Genomic DNA, 23,790 nt, shown 5'->3' on the forward strand with positions numbered 1-23,790 from the left:
CCAACTGGGAGTATTTTCCTGGATACCTGTACTGACTTGCTGCTCACTTGGGCCTTTCTCAGAGGAGGGAGGGCAGTAGAATGGCCGAAGGGAGGCACTGGCGGGCCAGCTGGCCAGGCCAGCAGCCCAGGGGAAGCTGCATCTGCATTAGTTCAGCTTGAGCCTAAGGGCTAGTCAAGCCCACTGACCAGGCATCAGGGCTTCCACACTAAGCTGGACCATCCCTCAGAGAGCATGTGCTCTGGTTCCCGCCTCCCCCCCGCCCGCCAGAGGCTGGGAGGTTTGAGGTTTTGTCAAAAGTCCTTCACTGAGTGAGTGCTAGACGCGGAGCCAGCAAGGGAAGTGGGTATAAATCTGATCCGAGCCACGATAAGCGAAATCTTAACTACACGAAAACCCACCTCACATATTCTGGAAGACCTCACCTGGGTCTGATGCAGCTAGCAGGAAAGCTAATTCTATTAATGCCACTTCTTATGCTATGGTCCTGGAGGCCTTGGCAACAAAACTCATAGTGTGTTGCCTTTTTCTCCCACGCGGGGTGTTCTGTTCCCACATTTAGCATCTCAATATACAGTCAATCTTTTTGACATGAAGTTTCATTTCTCACAACATGAAAATTCCCAAACAGAAATGGACGAAGTGGTTCTCAAACAAAATTCTCTTATTTGAACTTGGGAAAGACAGCAAGGGGGTGAACAAGTGTGTACAAAAATAGACAAAGAGGAGGTTCCTCTGAGCATGTAAGCAATTCCTGAGAGGCTTTTTAAGTGCCCTGCATCATCTTTGATCGGCGTTGGTGGAATGCGGTACTGTGGCGCTGGGAGCTGCACGGGTACCAGCCAGGCTGCCCAACCACACAAACCTGCCAGCAGAGGGTGGGCAGGGGCTTGGGCAAAGGAAACACTAGAAGGTACAAAGGGATGCATACAAGACAAAGGTTCTGTTCCTAGGAGAAGCGGATCCCTGAGCAAAGCCCTGTGGGGCTGCCTCCACGGTAACAGGGAGTTTAAGGACCCCACATCCACCAAGGAAGGCTCCAGCATCGTATGAAATGAGACTCTCCAAAAGGCCCAGTCCTTCAAATGCCCCCATGTGAAGCCACATTCCATCTATAGTCACTCCACGCATCAGGATCATGGCTCCAAAGGCCACCAACAATGATTCTCAAGCTAATACCACCAGCCTGGATCTGTCTTCCAAACCCCATTCACATGTATCAACAGTTGGCTGCATGTCTCCCTGAGGAATTTAAGTGGCATCGGGACTTGCCATGTGCCAGCCCCGGCTGCTCATGTGGCTGTCCGTCAGCCAGCCCTTGATGTTACCCCACATCCAGTGTCAGCAAATCCCACTGGCTCCATCTCAAAAATGTATCCAGAATTTGACCACTTATGATTGTTCCCACTGTCCTCAGCAGGGCCAAGCGCCCTCTCTAGTATGTGTTAGTCATTGAACAAGCCTTCACTTTGCTCTCCTCTCCTGCCCCTGTCTCTCTCCAGTCTGTTCATAATGCAGCAGCAGACTGACCATTTAAAAATGTTCCAGACACCCACCCCTGCTCTGTCACCGGAGGCTTTGTGGTTTGCTCAGGGCATGATCATGCTGCACCCCACCGCTCTGGTCTCCCCTCCTACTGGCCACCCTGCAGTTCTTTGACCCCACCAAGCACACTCCCACTTCAGGTCTTTGCACCTGCTGTTCCTTTGGTCTGAAATGCTGGTTCCCTCGCTTCCTTCTGTTCTTTATTCAAAAGTCCTCTGAATGAGGCCTTCCCTGGCCACTCTGCTAGAAACTCCCTTCCCCTCAATACTTTATAGCCTCTTCCCCTGATTTATTTCTTGGTGTTAGCATTTATTAATGATGGCTCTAGCCATCTCTACTCTGTGGTTTTAAAAATGCACACTGGAAATTATCTTAGCCTTGATAAGGAAAACAACTGTGTCTTAGTTTTTTTAGGTACCCCTACATACCTATTAGAACGGCTAAAGTGAAAAATAGTGACAATAAAAATGCAGGCAAGGATGTGGATAAACTGGGTCACTCATCCACTGCTGATGGGAATACAAAATCTCACAGTCACTCTGAAAAACAGTTTGGCGGTTTCTTTAAAGATTAAACATTGACTTGTTAAATGACACATGACTGCACTCCTGATCATTTGTCCCAGAGAATGAAAACATGCAAAAACCTGTACACAACATTCACAGCAGCTCTGTTTGTAATAGCTAAAACCTAGCTTCCCAAACTGTGGTATCATAGAATATTACTCAGCAGTAAAAAGGAATTATTGATACGTGCAACTTGGATGGATCTTAAGGGCTTTATGAGTGAAAAAAATACCATCTCAAAAGATCACATACTCTATGATCCCACGTAGAGAACGTCTTTAAACTGACAAAATTGTAGAAATGGAGATCAGATTAGTGGTTGCCAAGGGGTAGGGATGGTGGGTGAGGAGTGGATATGACCACAGAGAGATTTTTGTGGCTATGGAACAGTTCTCTGTCTTGATTGCTGTGATGGTTACATGACCTACATGTGATAAAATGACACACTCTGGACAAATGTCAAATGCCTGGTTTTGATGTTATACTGTATCATGTAAGATGTCACCACTGGGAGAAACCGGGTGAAGGCTACATAGAACCTCTCTGTACCATCTTTTTCTTTTCTTTTTTTTTTTTTTGCGGTACGCGGGCCTCTCTCACTGTTGTGGCCTCTCCCGTTGCGGAGCACAGGCTCTGGACACGCAGGCTCAGCGGCCATGGCTCACGGGCCCAGCCGCTCCGCGGCATGTGGGATCTTCCCGGTCCGGGGCACAAACTCATGTCCCCTGCATCGGCAGGCAGACTCTCAACCACTGCGCCACCAGGGAAGCCCTCTCTGTACCATCTTTGCAACCTCCTGTAACCTATATTTATTATCCTGTTTAATGTTGGTGGAAGAGCTTTGGTTTTTGTCTGAGAGATGCTATGTGGAATAGTCAAAAGGATCAAGGTATTTAATTATGAGCTCTAGCTACGCCCTATTTGAGGAAAGTTTGAACATACCAAAAAGTAGAAATAAAACTAAATAGGGGCTAGTTGTGCAGGAGAAAAAAAAGACACTTTTCGCCTCCCTGAGTGTTTCAATGAGCCAGCTGCTCAAGGATAGCCCCAGCTGCACATAGCATGGCCAGCACCAGGTCCAGGGTCACAGTTGTGATATGCAAATGGAGCCCCTATCCTGGAAGTTAGGGGACCTGCGGTGGGGTCCCCTCTGACCAAACCCCCTGTGCCTGTGCAAACATCTTAGGACTGCCAGCCTCAGCTCTCCCCTCTGTACACAGAGGCGATGGAGCCCCAAGGCCCCGCCTTGCCTTCACCCGTGTCTGCCTTCCCAGACTCACCAAACAGCACGGGGAGGGCCCTGCACATGCCGACTGTGCCAAGGAGGGGATGCCCAACCTGCTGCAGAAAATAAATGTGGCCATCAACAATGGCTGGGCTGGAAGGCAGGGTGTGTGGCATCGCAGAGTTTGGCTTGTCAAATGCAAGGCCTCTGCCCGGCAGCCCCGCGCCACACAGGAGTAAGAGAAATCCCCAGGCCTGCCAGCGAGGGCCTTCAAAGTCATCTCAGAGGTAAGGAGCCAGCAGCCTCTCCCGTGGGCAGAGTCCACGTGTCCACGAAGGATTCTCCAGAGGCAGCAAACGGAGCTTTATCAGCACTGGTGGCTGACAATGAAGGTTAAGGCCAGCTAGCAGGGGCTGCCGATGAAAGGGGAGAAAGTGAGCGGGGCAAGAGGGTGGCGGTGGAAACGCCTTTCACAAGCAAACAGAATGGCGCTCCTTGGAGTGAACACCCAGGACACCTTTTCAAATTGCGGTAAAATATACATAACATACAATTTCCCATCTTAACCATTCTTAAGCGCACACTTCAGTGGCATTAAGTACATTCGTGTTGTTGTGTGACCATCACCACCATCCACCTCCAGAAATTGTTCACCTTCCCAGACTGAAACTCTGTCCCCATTAAACACTAACTCCTCGTTCCCCTCTCCCCTCAGCAACCACGATTCTACTTTCTGTCTCTATGCATTTTGACTATTCTAGGCACCTCATATAGGTAGAATCATGCAATATTTGTCCTTTTGTGTTTAGCTTATTTCACTCAGCATGTTTTCAAGGTTCATGCATATTATAGCACGTGTCAGAATTTCATTCCTTTTTTAAGGCTGAATAATATTTCATTGTGTGGATATATCACATTTGTTTATCTGTTGATCCATTAATGAACATTTGAGTTGCTTCCAACTTTTTGGCTCTTGTGAACAGTGCTGCTATGAACACGGGTGTACAGATATCTGTTCAAGCCCCTGCTTTCAATGTCCAGGACACTATTAACAGTGCTTATGCTCTGGCTACATCTGGTTTCCCAGCCCAAGGTTACTTCCAAAGAGGCTATGGGAACTTGCTTCCTTAATCTGTCTGAGCCTCATGATCCAACCTCTAAAGTGGAAATCATGCCATAGCAGATGTACATAGTAGAGACAAGAGTAAGGCTGCGTTTTGGTTTGCTGAGAACTCTCATTTTTCAAACCAATGGAGGCTCATTCAATCCACCCCTGTATCACCAACAGGAAGGAGTGAGTTTCCAAGAGGCAGCCAATGTGTGTGTGTAGGTACCAAATGGGTCTGCGTAGGAGGAGTGGTGAGGACATACTGAATCATCTAAAGTGAAATCCAGAAGATTGTAGGAGGCCACATAAGGCAAAAACCCAAAAGCAAAGCCCTAGCAGGTCACAGTCCTGCCCAAATGGAGGTCTCTATGGGCCTTCGGAATTCCTCGGTGGGATTCAAGGGTCAGATAATTAATTGTTAGAGATTCCAGGTCAAGACAGCAGCATGGGCTTCTGGGAGAGGAAAGAAGGTGCTCAGGGTTCAAGCAGAACTTGAGGGCCCAACCATGGTGGTGAGCAGGGTCTGACACGAACAATCCAGAGCCCAGGTTTCAGAGTACCTGAAGTATGAGGTCAACTGTATGTCCCCATTTGCCCAAAGCAATTCCAGTATAGGCTTGCTGTTACGGCTTAATCACTTTCAGAAGTGCCCCATTCTTGGTTTGAAAGATAAATTATATGGTCACTCTAGGTATTAGGGAGGTTACCAATGCAGGGGTCAGCACAGGCAATTAGGTCAAAGGTACACAGCAAGGTCTATGTCACCAGGAAGGCAGGAAAAATGCCCTGGCTGAGATGGAAGGAGGGCCCTCCGGAATGAGCACACTTGACCCTCTCAACAGTGGTCGTGGTGGGTTGAATGGGGTGGGAGCAAGTGTTGACAGCTGAGGGGATTGCTTTCCTACAAAGTGTTTCATCTCTGTTCAATGAAAATTGTTGAAAATTTTTATCTTGCTACTAAAAGGGTAGGAAAGTTGACGCCTTTGGTTTTTCTACGAATCTTGTTTGGCATCTACCATGGAATGCAGTCCCAGTGCACTGTGGTTGACACCTTCCCTTGAGAACCACACAAAGCCTTGGACATTTTTGTTTGTTTGTTTTTGCAAGACTTGGAATGGCCCAGATGAGAACACCCAGCTTTGTCCCCTCGTTCTCTGTTTTCACTCACGGTGTAGCCCAGCCCTGCTGGCACAGTGGCACAGCGGGATTCCTCATCCCCAGGATGAGGCCCAGACAGCCAGAAACTTCCGTCAGTCCAGGGTTCGTCCACAGCTCAGGTGAAGGCCCCCATTCTGAGTTCTCCTTTTCCTCTCTCATCATTGCAAAAGTCCTTCAAGTATTTGCAAAGAGAATTCAGCAACATACAAAAGAATATACGCCATAACCAAGTGGGGCTTATTCCAAAAATGCAACAAGCAGCGTAGTTTAATATTGAGAAATTAATCCATGTAATCCAACATATTAATGAATGAAAAGAAAAAATCACATGGTAATATCAACGGATGCAGAAAAAGCATGTGACAGAGCTCAACACCCATTTATGATAAAAACTTTCAGAAAACTAGGAGTAGATGAGAACTTCTCCAACTTGATACAGAGTATCAGCAAAAAACCTTCTGGTAGCATGATACTTAATGGTGAAAGACTGAATGCTGTCCTCCTAACACTGGGAATGAAGCAAGGATGTCCCCTCTCACCACTACTACTCAACATCATCCTGGAGGTTCCAGCTGGTGCAAGAAGGCAATAAAAAGAAATAAAAGGCATACATTCTTCCACCTCTGGAACTGGCCCCAGTATACTTTCCTAGTACCAATGCTGCGTGGGCCCAGCACCCAGGGACTTGTTGAAGCCCTTATCTGGGAACCACCCAAACAAGGAGGCAAGAGAGCCAAGTTGCTTATGAAGGTGGAGGCTGGAGCCAGGTTGAGCTCTGCCATGTGGCACCTGTGTGACTGTGCAAGTCACTCACCTGGGTGTGCCTCAGTAGTTTCATCTGTGAAGTGGGGTAATAATAGTATCTGCATCATGGGAACCTTGTGAGGCTTTAAGGAATTGATATACCCACGGAGCACTTAGAATATGCCCTGTCAAATGGTAAGTTGCATGGAAGTATCAAGCTATTATTATAGATTTTAATAGTTACTCTGGGCTTCCTTTATGAAAAGGAAGAAAAGAAAAAGCGGCCTCAAGTGGAGCTATAGAAAGCTGAGGGTTACTTCAAACATCCTAGAATGTGACTTTTTCTAGGGATATTGCAGCTCAACACTGTATAACAACATGGTGGGCAGGCTTTTGATCAATCAAGCAATTTCCAGAGGGGTAAAAGTGGAATATGATCTTTTCCTTCCCCACTTCTTTGTAGCTCAGGCCACGGTCTGGGGAAATATTCCCAGGCCTCATCCCTACTTTCTTGTCCTCCGCCAAACAGATTTTTCCTTCTGGTCTGAAATGCCTTTATTTTCCCCCCTCCATTCATTCCTCTCTCTCAGGCTTCTCCTAGCCTCTCTTCCCACATGCCTATCATCCTGACTTTCCACACTAAAACCTCCTTGTAACTGACGTAGACCCCTGTGAAACTTCCAGGCAAATAATCTAATTCAGCAGAGCTTTGGAGACCTCAGTTTAAAAAAAAAAAAAAAAAAAAAAAAAAAAAAAAAAAAAAAAAAAAAAAAAAAGGCCAGAAGCTCATGTTTCTCTCACATACCATTTAAGTGGAACCTACAGAGATCCATGTTGGGCCAAGAAGTGAATAAAGCCACCTTTTATTATTTTATTTAAGGAAGAAATTAAAAATTCAGCTCACACAGTTTGGAAACAAACACTTTCTATCCTTAAACCTTTCTCCATGTTTACTGCCCACTATAAATTGGGGAGGGGCGGAAAGCAACCAATGCAGTAAAATCACCACAATAAAGCTGGAACAAATATGCAAGCCCCGGCAGAGGCCAGATTTACGGTCAGAAATATGGAGTGCATCTCAGCAGGGGCAGGTCATGAAATAGTATGAGGTAATTTCAGGGGTGTGAAAACAGGCATTGTTGTTTAGTTAACTAAAGTCATACAATTAAGTGATTCTCAAAAATCAATTAGCCATATGTTATAACCAAGATGACATGTTTTTATAACTTCTCTCCCAATGTTTTATTGCCAGAGGATGCTCATGTGGGCACTAGAACAAAAAAATAAAACACCAACCCAAGAGTAAAAGTGCAGAAATCCAGCCAAGGTTAATTAAAAGACTCCAATCTGGAAATGACAGAGTCACTGAGCCGGCCGCATGGCATTGAAAAGATTGCTTCCCAGGGCCTCCATTCCGTTGCAAAAAGCCATGGGTCATTTTTTTCTTTCTCTTTGTTTTTCTGTCCTTTTTAATTTAGCACAGATACAGCTGTGAAAACTGAATATTCCATTTGAACTCCCATATTTATGCTTATAACTGATGGTTCCAAGGAAATGTCACTTTAAAAGCTTTCCATGGAAAATGAAAAACGTACTCCTCAGGGGGAAACCCTGGTGGCATGCTGTTGTTAATGGCAGATTTTGTTTTCCTGACTTCCACAAAGGGAACAAAAAATGAGGGCAGAACTGTACCCCTTCCTCTTTGTTACTTGGGAGCTAGGTAAGAAATAGACCTAAAGAGGATTTACAGAGACTATAATATAGAACACACAGTAGGGCCCATTTTTAAGTAGCCAAAGTTTCCTCCCCTTCCTGTATCCACCATCCAGGAGTGGGATGTATTTTTCCACCCCTTGGATCTTGGCTGGTCTAACACTTCAGTCAGTAGAACATGGCACAGGTGATGTGTGTCGGTTCCCCACCGGCCCAAGCACGTGGTGCAAGGTTCCACTCTTCCTTCTGGAACCTGCAGCAGCTGTGTGAACAAGCCCAGTTGCCTGCTGAATTAGGAGACACCCATAGCTCACCCTCCCGTCTTCCTCAACCAACAGGAAGACAACCACCAGACAAGCAGCTGAGGCCACCCAAACCGGCAGGCCCCACCCAACCTGTCAGCTGATCACAGCGATGAGCCAGCCCAGTTCCATCAGCTGAGCTTGCTCTGAGCAGCAGAGCTGCCCGACTGACCTACAGACTGGTGAGCACTAATAAATAGTTGGTTAAGTCACTAAACGGTGGGGCAGTTCCTTACAAGGCAAAAGCTGATGGATGCACTCAAGATACCCAGAGGGCAGTGTTAGCTGTGACAATTCCAACCACACGGTCCGGCAGTATTATCACCCTTCACACACACTACTGCACATCACCAGTCCTGCAGCTCTGCAGTTCCCGCAGTTTATGTACAGACAGTCCCCAACTTCAAATGGTTCGACTTAACGATTTTTCTGTGTGACGCAGGTGCAAAAGCAATTGCATTCAGTAGAAAAGGCAGTACTTTGAATTTTGATCTTTTCCTGGGCAAGTGATATGCAGTTCAATACTCTGGTGATGCTGAGCGGTGGCAGCTGCAGCTCCCGGTCAACATGCGATCATGAGGGTAAAGAACTGCTACACTGACCATTCTGTACCCAGACAACCGTTCTGTTTTTCACTTTCAATACAATATTCAATAAATTACATGAGATATTCAACACTTTACTAAAAACAGGCTTTGTGTTAGATGATTTAGCCCAACTGTAGGCTAATGTAAGTGTTCCAGCATATTTAAGGTAGGCTAAGCTAAGCTACGATGTTTGGTAGGTTAGGTGTATTAAATGCATTTCCAAAAAGAGCTCCACTCCTGGGTGTATCTCCAACAGAAAGGAGTGCTTGTGTCCACCAAAGGCATGTCAAACATGTTCCTGGCAACTTTATTTATAATAGTCAAAAACTGGGGAGAACCAAAAGTCCAAATTCAAATTATCTTTCCAAAGTGGTTGTACCAGTTCACCCTCCCACTAGCAGCAGACAAGAAGTTGTCACCCTGCATCCTCCCCAGCACTTAAGTTTATCATGCCCTTTTTTTTTTTTTTTTTTTTTTTTTTTTTCTCTCACTGTTGTGGCCTCTCTCGTTGAGGAGCACAGGCTCCGGACGCGCAGGCTCAGCGGCCATGGCTCACAGGCCCAGCCGCTCCGCGGCACGTGGGATCTTCCCAGACCGGGGCACGAACCCACGTCCCCTGCATCAGCAGGCGGACTCTCAACCACTGCGCCACCAGGGAAGCCCCCTATCACTCCTTTTTTTAAATCAGTGTAATACTATCTCCATGTGTGTTTTTAATTTGAATTTCCCTAATGAGTTACAAACAACTGGTTTTTGAAATCAAGTCTATTTAATTGCAAATCCAACCCTTTCCACTGATCCGCTAGGTAAGATTACAGCTTGATATAACCTCGTCCTTCGCACAGCGCCTATAGCCATCCTCAATGAAGGATCACTTCCTTCAGAGAAGTGATGTTCTGCCCAGTGCTGGGGGCTGGTCATCACCCCCACATCTGGGTACTGGGCATTGTGGGAGAGGGCAGGCTATCGATCCTGGCACGCATAGCATAGAGCCCATGCTGAGAAGAGCCCCTCTGTGATTCAGTTTGTCTATAACTAGTTCAAGGTTAATTGCTAATTGTGGTCAATAAAACCCAAAGGAGCTCCAAGGACAAGTGAGACACATGTGGCTGCATCATGAGAACAGGCTTCTCAGAGGTGAAGTTGGAGCCAAGGCCCTGAGGGTGGGTGAGACCTAACAGAGGAAAACCTGGGAATAAGAATGAGTATCACATGCAAGGAAGCCAGGGAGGCAGAGAGAGGTGTGACCGAAAGAGAGTTTGTGCTGGCTTTGGTGAGACCAAATCCGTGCCTCTGAAATGCTTTCACCATCTCGGTCATTGATGTTCCAGATTCCTACGGGGCAGAGACTTTGCTTTCTTCTTACTAAAAGGGAAACAATGAGGTTTGCCCTTAGGTCTCTATAAAAGTGAACTTAGAGACATTCTAATCCAGGTGACACAGGTGAGCAGGAAGCCAGGCTGTGGCCTGAACGTTGGGAGACATATTTCAGAGGTGGGGAGAGCTTGCGTCTGTGACTGCAGTAATGGGGGCGCCGGCGCCCCAGCTATCCTACTGAGAGAGACCTCAGGCAGGGTCAGTTCGGGATCAAACCTCCTTTTAGGAACGTCCCACGTGTAAATGTCCCAGACAGAGTCAAGGCCAGATGGACTTTTTCTTATCTTTTGAAGAATGTGAGTTATGTGGAGAACTTCACTGTTTTGTTGTTTGTCCAGTTGCTAGACGCTTTTTAAAAAAATACCATCAGAGAGTGGGTCCAGTAAACGTGGGACAAGTTTGAAGTGAGATTTGTAGAAGAAAACTGCACCTGGAACACCTATGAGGAGCATATTAAAGTATTTCTAAAAGAAAAAAAGAGAGGATGAATTAAGAATGAAAGGATGCATGACAAACTCAGGATCTAACCTGAGCTTAGTGGCTTTTAGGATGGAGAGGCACTGCCACCCCTCAGCCACGTAACTTTGGTTCTATCCAACTTTACATGGCCTTGGCTCTCAAATCTTTACAATGACATAAAACCAAACATAAAATAGCTAGCTAGTAGGAAGCAGCCGCATAACACAGGGAGATCAGCTCAGTGCTTTGTGACCACCTAGAGGGGTGGGAGGGAGGGAGACGCAAGAGGGAAGAGATATGGGGATATATGTATATGTATAGCTGATTCACTTTGTTATAAAGCAGAAACTAACACACCACTGTAAAGCAATTATACTCCAATAAAGATGTTAAAAAAACACAAAAAAACATCAATTCCGTTTCAATTTCCCTCTTCAGAGCATCCTACTGCTCCCTACCACCTGCAATAGCAAATCCTAAGTCTTCATTGGGGTGGATAAAGCTCCATGTTCTGGGCCCATCCTACAGTCCCATCCCTGCCCCACTGCTCCCTACCCTCCAGGCACTGAGATGTTGCACATCTTGTTGGTTCTGCTGGAAACACCCTCCCTCCTTCCCAGCCTGAGGAACTTCTACAAAGTCACCACTCTCTCTCTCCGCATCCAAGAGAGCTCCCTGCTCTGGCTGTTACCACCTTAAGGTGTAAATATGTGTCTATATGTCTCTCCCACTAAACTGTGAACTTCCCAGGAGTGGCAATGAAACATTACTCTTTTATATAGCCTTCCTTCCTTCTGCCATTTAGTACCCTCCTTCTGCCATTTAGTACCTGGCACATAGTAAGTGCTTAGTAAATAGTGGTTGAAGATTTTTAAGTATTTTCTTTTTGAAATAATGAGCAGAATTCTAAGCCCCACTGCCCCACCACTTCCCCTTTGCTTTCTGAGCCAGCAAGGGGGCATTGAGCCAGTACAGCTGAAGACATAGCCTTGAACACATTCCACAAATTGCTATATTCATCCCTATTTGCATTTGGGTGGGTTTGGCAAGTCTTTAATTGCATGCATGCACTTTCTGGGTAGAGAATACAGTCCTGGGATTTCCCTCTCTGCAGGGGTCTGCTGCCATGATCCCTGCTCCCCTCACTCTGAGGACACAGAGACCTCTGCCTGTAGAGAGGCACATGGGATCATTAATCGCTTCCACTACCTGATTAAAGCACTTCTCCACAGCGGGGGATGGGGTGTGTGTGCAGAGCTATGCTATAAAAAGACTTTGAATTGTATAGAGTCCCTCTGCACCAATATTTCCAAAGAGTCCCTCTGCACCAATATTTCCAAATCAGTCAATTTGCTGCAAACAACCAAAATCTCATTCTCAGGCCATTAACTAAAATAGGAAAATACCATCTTAAATTCTAAGAATAACAAGGGACATATTGTAGTAGGTTTCCAGTTCTGGACAAGTGGATGGGTGCTTAGCGTGCTGGAAACCTCAAGAACTGGGAACATGACTTTTTCTTTCCCAAACCCTCTGACTCGGAGGCCGCACCCTCAAGTAGGCCTCCAGCGCCCCTGACCATGACTTCCGTCCCTCATCTCTCAGATTTCACAGCTACAGTGCCGCCCAGTAATCAGAGTCAGGAGCCAAGCCAGGAAACAAGATCCTTTTTATTTAAATTAAATAAATAAATGGACTTGGTATTTATAAGGGGTCTGCTGAAGCCTCCTTCTTGTGTGTTGTTGTTGTCTAGTCTGTTTTGTTTTTGTGGGAAACTGAAGAGAGTCATACATGAGCAGGAGAGACTGGATCCTGTTGAACCATAAGAAACGGTTCTGCCCTCACTCCTGAAACTCTCTCCTCGAGACCCATTGATGATGGGTCTTTAGTGCCAAAGCCAGAGGCCCTCTCTGCCTTCAATCTGGGCCTGGCTTGGCCTTGACCTGTTAGCTAGAAGGTAGCAGGGACATCTGGGTCTGGGTATCTGTTCCAGGAGTCACCAGGTCAGGAGAGCGGGGTGTGACCTGGACTTGAATTAATGGGAACCGACACCTTGCAGCCCTGACACTGGATACATCTGAGGTGGAAGGCTTAGGGAGGTGGGGTGTCCCGCCATCCTCAGGTACGGGGCCTCCCTGGGGGTCTGAAGGCCTGGCCCCGCCCACCATGAACTCCCTGGGGGCCTGTACCCGCCACCATTGTGAAAATCCCTAGCAAGTCCTCTGACTGCTGTGCACCCACAGCCGACCACAGCTCTGCCTCCCTTCTCTCCTCTTTCCTCTGGGGTTCCCAAAGGACAAGGTCTGTTCTCTGGGGACCTGAAGCCCTCTCCTCTCAGAAGTGACCTCTGACTTCCTTCATCTATGAGCCCTACCAAGGCCCTTCAGCTCAGTGGGTGGTAGAGCTAAAAACTTAGGGAGCAATTGCTCAAATGTGTCTGAGGAATAAATGGGTGATGGGCTCTCTGGGACGCTTCACAGACATGGCGGGAGTGGCGGGGAAGGTTTGCTATTTGGAGGAGACAGGGCGCTCCAGGGTCTTCTCCCTCAGGCCCACGGGGAAAGCCTTCTCTGGAGAGGGAATAACTGAAGGCAAAAGTTATATTATGATCCCCCTCTCACCAGGCCCCTGAAGGGGTGAGCCCTGTTCCCTCCCTTCAGCCTCTGGCTTCTACTACATCACAAGCTTTGTGAGTGCAGGGCCGGCCTGACCTGTCAGTTCACCATGGCCGGTAAATCTCACAGCTTCATTGATTCAGCACTGAGGCTGGGCTGCTGGCTCCCATCCACTCTCCTTCCTGAAGAGGAGGGTGGGGTGTGGGGAAGGGCAGGGAGAACGCCTTGGCTGGGGCCCACCTCTTTGGCAGCCTGAGCCCTGGAGTCCCCTGTCAAATTCCTTCCCTCCAGAGTTCTTTCTGAGTGCGAGCTCAGTCGCATCATCCCCGCTTTAAAGGCTTTGTTTTAATGACAACTCATTATTTTCAGGGTAGAACCGAAATGCGTTATCTTTCCAAGGTTCTGGTGATTTCACTGCTGGGGCCTCTCTAATATCACCTCCCAGCAACCCTTGCCGCTGCGCTGCGCTCTAGCACAGCAGACACCAATAGCTCTCATTCACCCATGCCTCTCTGTCTTCCCAAGGGCTCTTAGGGAAGCCTCCTGGCACTCTAGCAGCCAGGCTAACTCATCCCTGCTCCAGGTCCGCTTGTCCCAGCCCTGCTGCAGCTCTGCATGGGCTCGGCGGCTCCCATGGGCCCCTAGCAATGTCTTCCCGGGCTAGTGCCCAGCATCCCTTTCATCTTAACAAGTTTCCCTGTGACACCAAGGCGTAGACCCTGCTCAGTTCCCATGACTGTGTCAGCTGGTGGTACAGGGGAGTCAACATCCGGTGGAGAAACACTTTAACCAATGGGAGATCAGAGTTTGAGAATATATTGTTCCCCTTTATCCTTTGCCTCTCAGTGGACCATGACTCTATGTGTGAAGCTTCTCCAAGAATGGTACCCACTCAACTGAGCCATCCGTTGCACTTAGCTGTGGCCATATTGATAAAGCACCCATCCTCTCACATGTTCTCTCTCCTAATCCCCACTCACTCCTGCTTCCTGTGATGCATTTCTGTATTAGTTTGCTAAGTTTGCCATGGCAAAGGTACCACACACCAGGGGGCGTAAACAACAGAAATTCATTTTCTTACAATTCCAGAGGCCAGAAGTCCAAGATCAAGGTGTCAACAGGGTTGGTTTCCTCTGAGGCCTCTCTCCTTGCCTTGTAGGTGGGCACCTTCTCTCTATGTCTTCACAGGGTCTTCCCTGTGTGCATGTGTGTGTCCTAATTTCTTCTTATAAGGACACCAGTCATATTAGACTAGGGCCTTCCCTAAAGACATCATTTTACCTTAATTATCTCTATAAATACCCTATCCCCAAATATAGTCATATTCTGAGGTACTAGGACTTCAACATATGAATTTGGGGGGGCGGCACACAATTCAGCCCATGACAATTCCCTAATTCAATAATAGCCCACAAATCCTCTGCTTTCTAGGAAACTAAGGCTAATACCTTGTCAGTTTGCTCCGCAAAACTAAAAAACATTGGGGAACAGGAATCAGACACCCTTTCATATTGGAATCCTTGATGCATTAAGTAGGGCATGAAGTAGGCACTAAATAAAAACATCCAGAGGAATGAGTGACATTACATGATGTAATTCATGAACGCCCAGTTTCCCCATTCAGATATGTCTTCTTTGGGGATGGATTGCTTTCAGTGTGTGTAAAATGTTCGCCCCCAACAAAATCCAATATAGAATGGTGTTTATTACTTTCTAAAAAGATGTCATATGCATTATTTTATTTAGTCTATTGCAATCACACTCTAAGAAACAGGTGGCTGAGATAGGAAGCTGAGTACAGAGGGGACCGGCCCAAAGTACACCCAACAGAAGTGGCTGACAGTGCCTGCTTGGGTCTGGCATCAACCAGTCCCCGTCCCCAGCTGAGACCTGAGTTTGCTGAGTGCCTTTGGCTCAGGCCTGAATGTCAAACCTTCTGCCATGCGTTCCAGTCCACAGGGCTACTGATAAGTCACCACAGAAAAATCCAGAACAGGGAGAAAAGCCTTTGGGGCTCAGGACCCTCCAAGGTGCTACCCTGGCAAGATTCCTGCAGCCAACAGTGCTGTAGTTTACTGTAACTCATGGAGGCATTGCAGAGTATCTGACACAGATGCTCTAAATAGACCACAGATGGGCACCCACACAAATGTTCATACGGCATCTTGAAAACCTAGTCAACGGCATCATCACATCATCATCATCACCATCATCTTCACCATCATGTCCCAGGCCCGCCATACATGCATGCACATGCACATACATACACACACATCTCTGAGATCCTCCCAGACCATTTTGAACCTACAGCCATCACCCATCTCTTTCAGCCTGACCCACCCTGGGCTCCTAGGACTATCTTCAGTTCTCCCCTTTTGGATACTTATTCAAGCCAGTCTGAGCACTTTTTCTCGGGCATGATGTTGATAATCACTTTTTGGCCCCAAACACTGCAGTGCAGGGGCCAGACAACAAAAACAAAGCAAGTGCACTTGCTTTCTCAGATAAATGGTTTTATTGCTAATACTTTCTAAATGAAATAGCAAACATGAGCAAGGGTTGAACATTAATCTGGAACTTCTGACAGAAAAGACAGAATGATAAATGAACAAAAAGATTTGCTAATCTTTGTGGTCCTCATAATGAAGTAGAAGGTGGTTAGATCTTAGAGGGCTGTTTCAATCATCCCAGCAATCTTTTCAACCAATGGATTATGGATTGATTGAACTATCTGTCTGTCTGTTTGTCCGTCTGTCCAGGGGGACTGCGTGAGTCATAATAACCTGCCAGCTTCACTCTAAAGCAGAAACTAAAGAAGCCATGTGTGCTGGGACTCTTAACAGGAAATGTTTTCTCTTCCGTATTTTCTGCTTTTAAGAGAAGATGCCCAAGACAAGGCAGCGAGGGACCAATCAGTAACAGCCAAGGCAAAGGGGCTTTGGTCTAAGTGCAACCAAGAGCGGTAGCAAACATAGAAAGAAAAGCTGCTGAAACTTATTTGGGTTTTATGACCCTGAGCACACCTGGTCGCGCTGTTTCCCTTCCCATTAAACTCCCCCTTTCTGAGCTCACAGACATGGTCTTTGGTGGTCCTGGGATAACGGGCGTGATTTGGACTAGGCAGGCCCCTCTTTCCCACGCCATGGGGGAGGGCTCCCCGAGCTGGCTTAGAACGCTGAAAGCCTCTGAGCAGCCTACTCTGGGGCCCCTTGCTCAGGAGGGGTCATGCAGGCAGGCTGGGCTTTGAAAATGCAGGGGACTGTCTGCCCCTAGAAGGTGGGTTCAGCCACCAGGGAGACAAGCCAACTGAAAGGATTTCCCCAAACTCACACCAGTGCATTTTCTCCCAGGTCCTCTTAAAACTCGGACTGCAAAAAGATGGTGGTTGTCTGACTCCTGCTGCACATTCAGGACAAACATTTATCACACTGAAGGGCCAGCGAGGCCATTGTTTTGATCTCTTGTTTACATAGTCCTGGTCTCTGCAGCATTCCAAGGAATCTGTGTCCCCTGCAGCCTCAGGGACCTCCTGGGGCCGGCATCACCTCCTTGTGCCTGTTTCCCGCCACATGTGTTTTTGCAGCTTTCACTGCCTCCGCTCACGTGACTTGGTGGCCCTGGCTGGCTCTCACTGGGTAGCAAGTGCACTTGCCCAGGGAATGGGCCCCTCACATCTGTGCCCAGCAGGGAGCCGGGGCTGCTCATCTGAGTTTGACTTCCACTATTCTAAACAGCGCTCTGGGGTGGTGTTTTTTCTCTTTCTTTCTTTCAAATTTCAAAGTATTTAGTGTCATGTTATCCCCCCAGATGGAGCAAGCCAAAGTTAAATGATAAAATAATAGCCAAACTCGATTGAGTGGTAAGTCAAAGGCACAGTCCTAAATGCTTGGCATGCAGTATCTCAATAAACCCACATTTGACAAACAAAGAACCAGCAAGCTTCCTGAGGTCACACAAGGGCCAGTGAGCAGAGTCACCAGAATTACAGTGCAGGTCTGATTCTGATTCCCAACCCTCCCTCCTAATGACAACGTTATCCCATGTTTCAAACGATCATCTCCGGCTCCTGTCGGATCCACTTTCCCCGGCTTTGCATCTCCGCTTGCTCCATTTCATTGGTTCTGAGAGGCCCAAGTGGGCTGCAGAGTTCTCCACGTGTGGGGCCTCAGAGACAAAGCTCCAGTGTCTTTTCTATGGCCACAGGGCTTAGCTGGTCTCCCGTTGTGGGAACAGCCAGACCTGCAGACAAGCTTAGTATTTCCTCCTTCAGATGGCGTCCTGCCCTAAGCCCAGTGCTCAGAACCCACACAATCAAAAGCAGATGTGCTATCCTGGAATCTGAAGCTCTGGGGTTAGATATGACTTTACGATCACATCAAGTTCATCCCTGAGGGCCCTGCTCCAGGCTGTTCGGTGAAACCTCCCCCATCTATTCACACAGACGAGTTTTAAATATCTGGATTACAGACATTTCTGCTCCAGTCCAGAAATGAGGAAATGCTCTTACTCCCTTAAGAGTCTGATCACTTACCATCTTCAACCTGATTTCTCTGTCTCTTTGAACTTTAATATTCCCTCTGCACCATAGCAGTCTATGTATTTAGGAGCACCATTAAAAGCTGAATGCTGGTGAAATTGGAAAAGATTCAGTATTTCTCTGAAACACATGAGTCCTAGTTCCTGAAAATATAACTCTTATATTACTTATCATCTTTGTTAACAGCAAACATTTATTCAGCATCTACTATATATTCATTAGAGTTAACCGTGGGTGGACAGAGTGGTACAAATATACAAATATGTGTAAAAAAATCGTATGTGACGTCAAGGAGCACATGAGATAGAGAAGGACCTGAACGCTCCTAGCACTGATGTGAAGCAAAACCCGAATGTGATGAGCTATGACAAAGGCAATGATTTCCACTAGGGTGGAATTACTTCATGGAGAAAGGGGCCTTTGACATTTTGATTGAAGATAAGTGAAACTTTGATGGGTAGAAAAATTACCTATGGAGGATGCTTCCCAAACGAGGAAAGGACACAATACACGGAGCACCAAGGAGTCAGAAACATTCTGCCATAACCAGGAATTAGAAAGTGTGACTGTGACTGGGGGAGGTCATGAGGGGAGATGATGGGGCAGCTGAGTCATGCCCAGACTGTGGAGGGGCTTGTGGTTCAGGGAGCTGGATATGCATCCATTGCTTTCAGTCTCCACGTGGTGGCCTGTCCAAAATGTGAAAACCATGGGAAGAAATGGTCAGGTTGCCTTGGCAGCAATGTGGACGCCACAGCTTTCCTGGCTACACATTCCTTGAGGTGAAGAAAGAAGCCATTCTAGGCACCATTCCACCTGATCACCTTCTGTGCCTCCATTAAGGCAGGTAAAACATGGCCTTTCCAAATCTCCACACCTTCCCCTTCCACCAAGCCCAGTAACAAGTTTCTTTCTCTCTGCTCTCACAAACACCCTGTTTGCGTTTCTACGAAGACGTTTAATCCGTCTATCAGGATGATTTATGGGCCCGCCGGCCCGCTCACTGAAGAGAGAACTTGTAAGAGAGGGATGGTTTCTTACTCTTCACACCTCACAGGGTCACTCAGGACAGTGTTAGAGAGACTTGTTTGTTCAGAATCACTTAGTGAGTGCACAGGAAGCACAAAACAAATGTCTGTATGTGAGCAGGGGATGGAGGCTGGGTGGGTGAAGGACACACCATTTTCTATTTCCAAGGGGGCGTCAAGGCCATAAACAACGTGAGAAGCTGCTGGAGTCTCAGGGAGACAAATAACTGACAGGAAAAGGCTATTAAATGGGGTGCTGGCCCTCCTTCCATGGAGCCAGGCCCTGAAAGCACATATGACCACTCTTCCCAAAACAGAGATAAACATGGTGGAGTGAATGCCTGGAAACTCAGCTTTAGGGTGGCCTTGGTGGCTCTGAGTGGATTATAAACTCTCATTAAGTAGTTTCTAGGGACAAAACAGTCAACTGGCTGCCATGAAGGATGGGAGATAAATAGATCCGAGCTCAGATGAGATAAAGTTTCAAAGTCCGTAGGAGGACAGATAGAGCCCTAGGCAGTGCCAAGGAGGAAGAGCTTGCCTACAGCTTGGGAGAAAGAGTTGGGCCCTAATCTCTGGCAGAGTGTGCCCGAATATTTCTAAACCATTCTCCTCTTATACCATGACATTATTATATTAGCTGGGAAACGGTTCTGCAAAGCATGAGAGAATTAATCTCAAGTCAAGGTTGTATAATTAATAGCTATAAATGAAAACTGGCATTGTATACTGATTTAAACATTTACAAACTCTTAAACCAGGGTTTCTTAACCTCCGCACTATTGATATTTTGGTCTGGGTGATGCTTTGTTGCAGGGAGCCATCCTAAACATTGCAGGGTGTTTAGTAGTATCCCTGGCCTCTACCCGGGAGACGCCAGAAGCAGCCCCCACCCCAACTGTGACAACCAAGACAGACATTGCCAAATGTCCCCTGGGGATGCCAAATCACCCTGGGTTGAGAACCACTGCCTTAAGCCCCAACCAGATAGCATGCCCACCTCTCCAGATGCCTCCTATTCCTTTCAGATGCCAACTGCACATCCTCATCTGCTATCCACCCTGGCTCAGATGATACCCAAGCACAGCACATGCTGTTCCCATTCACTCTGCAGGCACCATAACCTCTCAGATGTCTCCCCACTCAGTCATGACAAAGAGGGTGGCCCTTTGCTCACTCAGCCCTCAGTTCCCATCCCGTGGACAACATCCGTGAGCATCCCGACATCACCACTCCACTCAGAGGTCACTCACTTTTGTCACTTGCCCTGCCCCCCGCCATGCTCACTCCTGTGCCACAATGCCCATTTAGAGGTGGCCTCCTGAACTGATTCCGTTTTATCTTAGAAAGAAATGTATTCCATAAATCAACTATACTCCAGTATAAAATAAAAAAATTTTTTTAAATGTATTCCAGGTCTCAAGTTCTCTCATCTATAAAAGAACAATAAGAAAGATCTTATTAAACTCCCAAAGTGTTTCCTGGCTCTAAAGGTTGCAAGGGAGGAAAGAAGGCAAGTGTGCTGTCTCCAGACCAGATGGTTCCCTGCAGTGGCTGCTCTGAACAATTGAGCTCCCTGGGAAGAGGAGTTCTGGGTGGCCCTAAACACAGAGAGGAGTCCTTAAACTCAGTCTGCTATTTCAGGGCACCCGAAGATTCCACACAACTGTTACATGCTTAGATCTGCAAATCACACCAGTTTTCATGCTAATATATTACATATTAACATATGTAATATTATTGTGTATACTGTGTATATATAATATTATATGACCCCCGGTGAAGCCTCCAGCTGGTGTGCATACATCATGCATTTGCTCTATCAAGCCTCCCAAACAAGAGAAGCCATGCCTTCCTGTCATACTTTGACATTTCAATGGGGCATGGAGACTGAAAAGCCCTCAATGCGTTTGCCAATGGCAGAGATTTATTTCACAGATCTTAAGGGGCCATGAAGAGAACACTCAACTCTTAAAAGTTCCACACAGTGTGAGATGAAGTCTACGGTGCTCTTAGAATTGAGTCACTGGTGCTTACTCAGCTGAAATGAGTTCAGCACCGTGACTGCCAATAATAACAAAGAATGTGTCATCTTCTACAAAATCCCCACTCTCTCCCATCCCTCCAGGTAGACAGCTACCAGGAGTCACACACCGCAATCTCCAAAGCTGAGGCGGCCTCTCTTTCTGGGAGCCCCGATGTTTCCAAATGTGGCCACCAACAAGGTAAAGAACAGGACAAGAAGAAGTAATGGCCGAGGCCACGTTCAGTGTCAGGTAGTCCTCGTTCGGTCCTGGGTGTTGGGAGTGATGAGAGCAATAGTCAAAGGCATCATTTCTAAGCAAATGATACCACGTGGGTCTCAAGTACCTCATTCAAGGCCCTTGTTGCAAAAGTAACTCTTCAAACCTCGGATTCATCATCTGGGAAGTGGGGTTATGCTGCTGGTAATAATACCTCCTGCATTACAGAGCTGTGCAATGATTAAATGGGACATTGCATGTGTGATGTGTTTAAAACTCCAGAAATATCAGTGTTAGTGTATTTAGTACATGCATAAATTTTTTTATTGATGTATAGTTGATTTACTTTAAGTTAGTTTCAGATGTACAGCCAATTGATTCAGTTATATGTGTGTGTGTGTGTGTGTATACTTGCATATATATGTGTATATATACATATATTTGTGTGTGTGTATATATATATATATATATATATATATATCTTCTTTTTCAGATTCTTTTACATTATAGGTTATTACAAAATACTGAGTAAAGTTCCCTGTGCTACACAGGAGGTCCTTGTTGTCTATCTATCTTAAGTATAGTAGCTTGTATCTGTTAACCCCAAAAGTACATGCATAATGTTTTCAGGTGAATGATAGCCTTAAACGTTCTGATATCATGCATGCTCTAGTTCGGGACTGAGTCAAAGCATTCTCCAAGCAGAAAGAGCAGCTCCTCAAATCTGTGGGGCACACGCACTCCTGGGCCTGTGGGCTCAGCCCAGTGGGCTCCTCTCGCCGGAGCAAACTCTCCAGCTGGTTCCACCACAGTACAGAAACCCTTTCTCCTCTCCTCTTGCTTTTGCTTTAGGTCATCACTAAACTGAAAACAAAATAGAAACTATCACTGTTTATTGTTGCAAGTTGGGAGTTGTAATGACCCAGTTCAAGAATGGAAATTGAATCTGATTCCACTTCCCAGAGGAAAGACTCAGATACTATTGGAGTTTTGTTTTTCCCTCACCCTGACTTGGGAAATTTGCCTGAACGTTTTGTGCCTGTGTGCCTTTATCTACAGAATGGAATTTAAAGTCTTGGCCATTTTCATTAGAAAACTGGGGAATTTGTTTGGAGGGGAGTACCCCAAGTTCTGAACTAAAATGTTATGTGCCCTTTATGGGTAATTTCATTACAATATTGAGGCAAAACTCCCCAAAATAAAGTTCTCTCTCTTTCTCTCTCTGTCTCTGGAACAGCTGCTGGAACTGCCCTTTCTTCACAGAACTTTACTGACCTACTCTGAATAAACAATTTGGGCAGCATTCAGAGAACCACAGAGATGACAAAAGGATTAGAGATACTGATAGAGTGAGAATTCACGAAACTCAACCATGGCAGTTTGCCTGAGAAGAAACGCATTACCAGTGTGGATGGTATTAGCATTAAGAAGGAAGACAGTGTTTCAGGATGACCCATGAAGATGCAAGTAGAAAGGAGGAAATTAAAAGGAAAGCAAAGCAGTCAGGTGCTGGATAACCAAGAGGACAAGGGGCCAACCTTGTCCCCTGCATTGGCTGGTCACAAGTAATGCCGAGGGGTGACAATGGATTTGATGACAGAGAACCTGACTGCCAGGCTTGGAGCTCTGCTGGGTGGCATGAGGGAGAGAGGAAGGCCAAAAACAGGCAGTCAGTCTCACTGGTTAGAGGCTAAAACCCAAAGATGAGCTGTTAGAATGACCGAGCTACACTGGGATGTGTACAGGAGTACCTTTTGAGTAGACCGTGAGGATAGAGCTACTGCAGTGTTGTTGCCAGAGGGCCCGGCTGAAGGAGCTATTGGAGGTGCTGGGTGCCCAGCAAGGGCATGAACACTCATTCAGAGCTAGTGGATTCATTTATTCCACATGGCAATCCTCACTCACATCCCTGACCAGAAGGATATGCACAAGGCTGCTCTTTCTCTCTCTCCATCACTGGCATCTCTCATGCTGAGATATGCAAACAGCCCCTGCTTGCCTCTCCTTGGAGCCCATGGAGACACCTGGCATCTAGGACTTCAGGAGAGTTGAAGTTATTTTATACCTTGGAGGGACAGATGCTGGGCATAACCCCAGATTTCCAGCTAGACCTGCCTTGAGCTAAAACATCAGAACAGACAGGTCCCTACAAGTGTCCCTGTTCTCAAAACATGTTTTATTTGAAACAATAATAACAACAAGGTCTTTGGAGAATATTACAAGGATGTGGTTCAACAACAAAAGAGTTGAATCCCATAGAACTTCAAAAATCAAGAGGCACTGGATAGAAACATTAATACTCTCATGTAGTTTGCCTATCTTCCTTTTTATAATAATTCTCCAAACTGAAATTTAAAATGTAGGAGGGATAAAAATACGGTTTAAAAAATCAGTTGCCAAAGAGCACGTCGTGTTGGATATGGCATAAGATCAGCAGCAGTTCAGGGACTTATAAGCGACTGGACCTTAGGAAATGTGCTATGTTTGCTCTGGGAACGTTGTTGAGAGTTATGTCATGTAGTGGCTTCTGTCAGGACTATGGGAAATATTTACCGTAGGTCCCAGTACCAGGAATAGCTATAA

The sequence above is a fragment of the Lipotes vexillifer genome, unplaced genomic scaffold (genome assembly GCF_000442215.2).
Source record: "Lipotes vexillifer unplaced genomic scaffold, Lipotes_vexillifer_v1.1 scaffold323, whole genome shotgun sequence".
Lineage (NCBI taxonomy): Eukaryota > Metazoa > Chordata > Mammalia > Artiodactyla > Lipotidae > Lipotes > Lipotes vexillifer.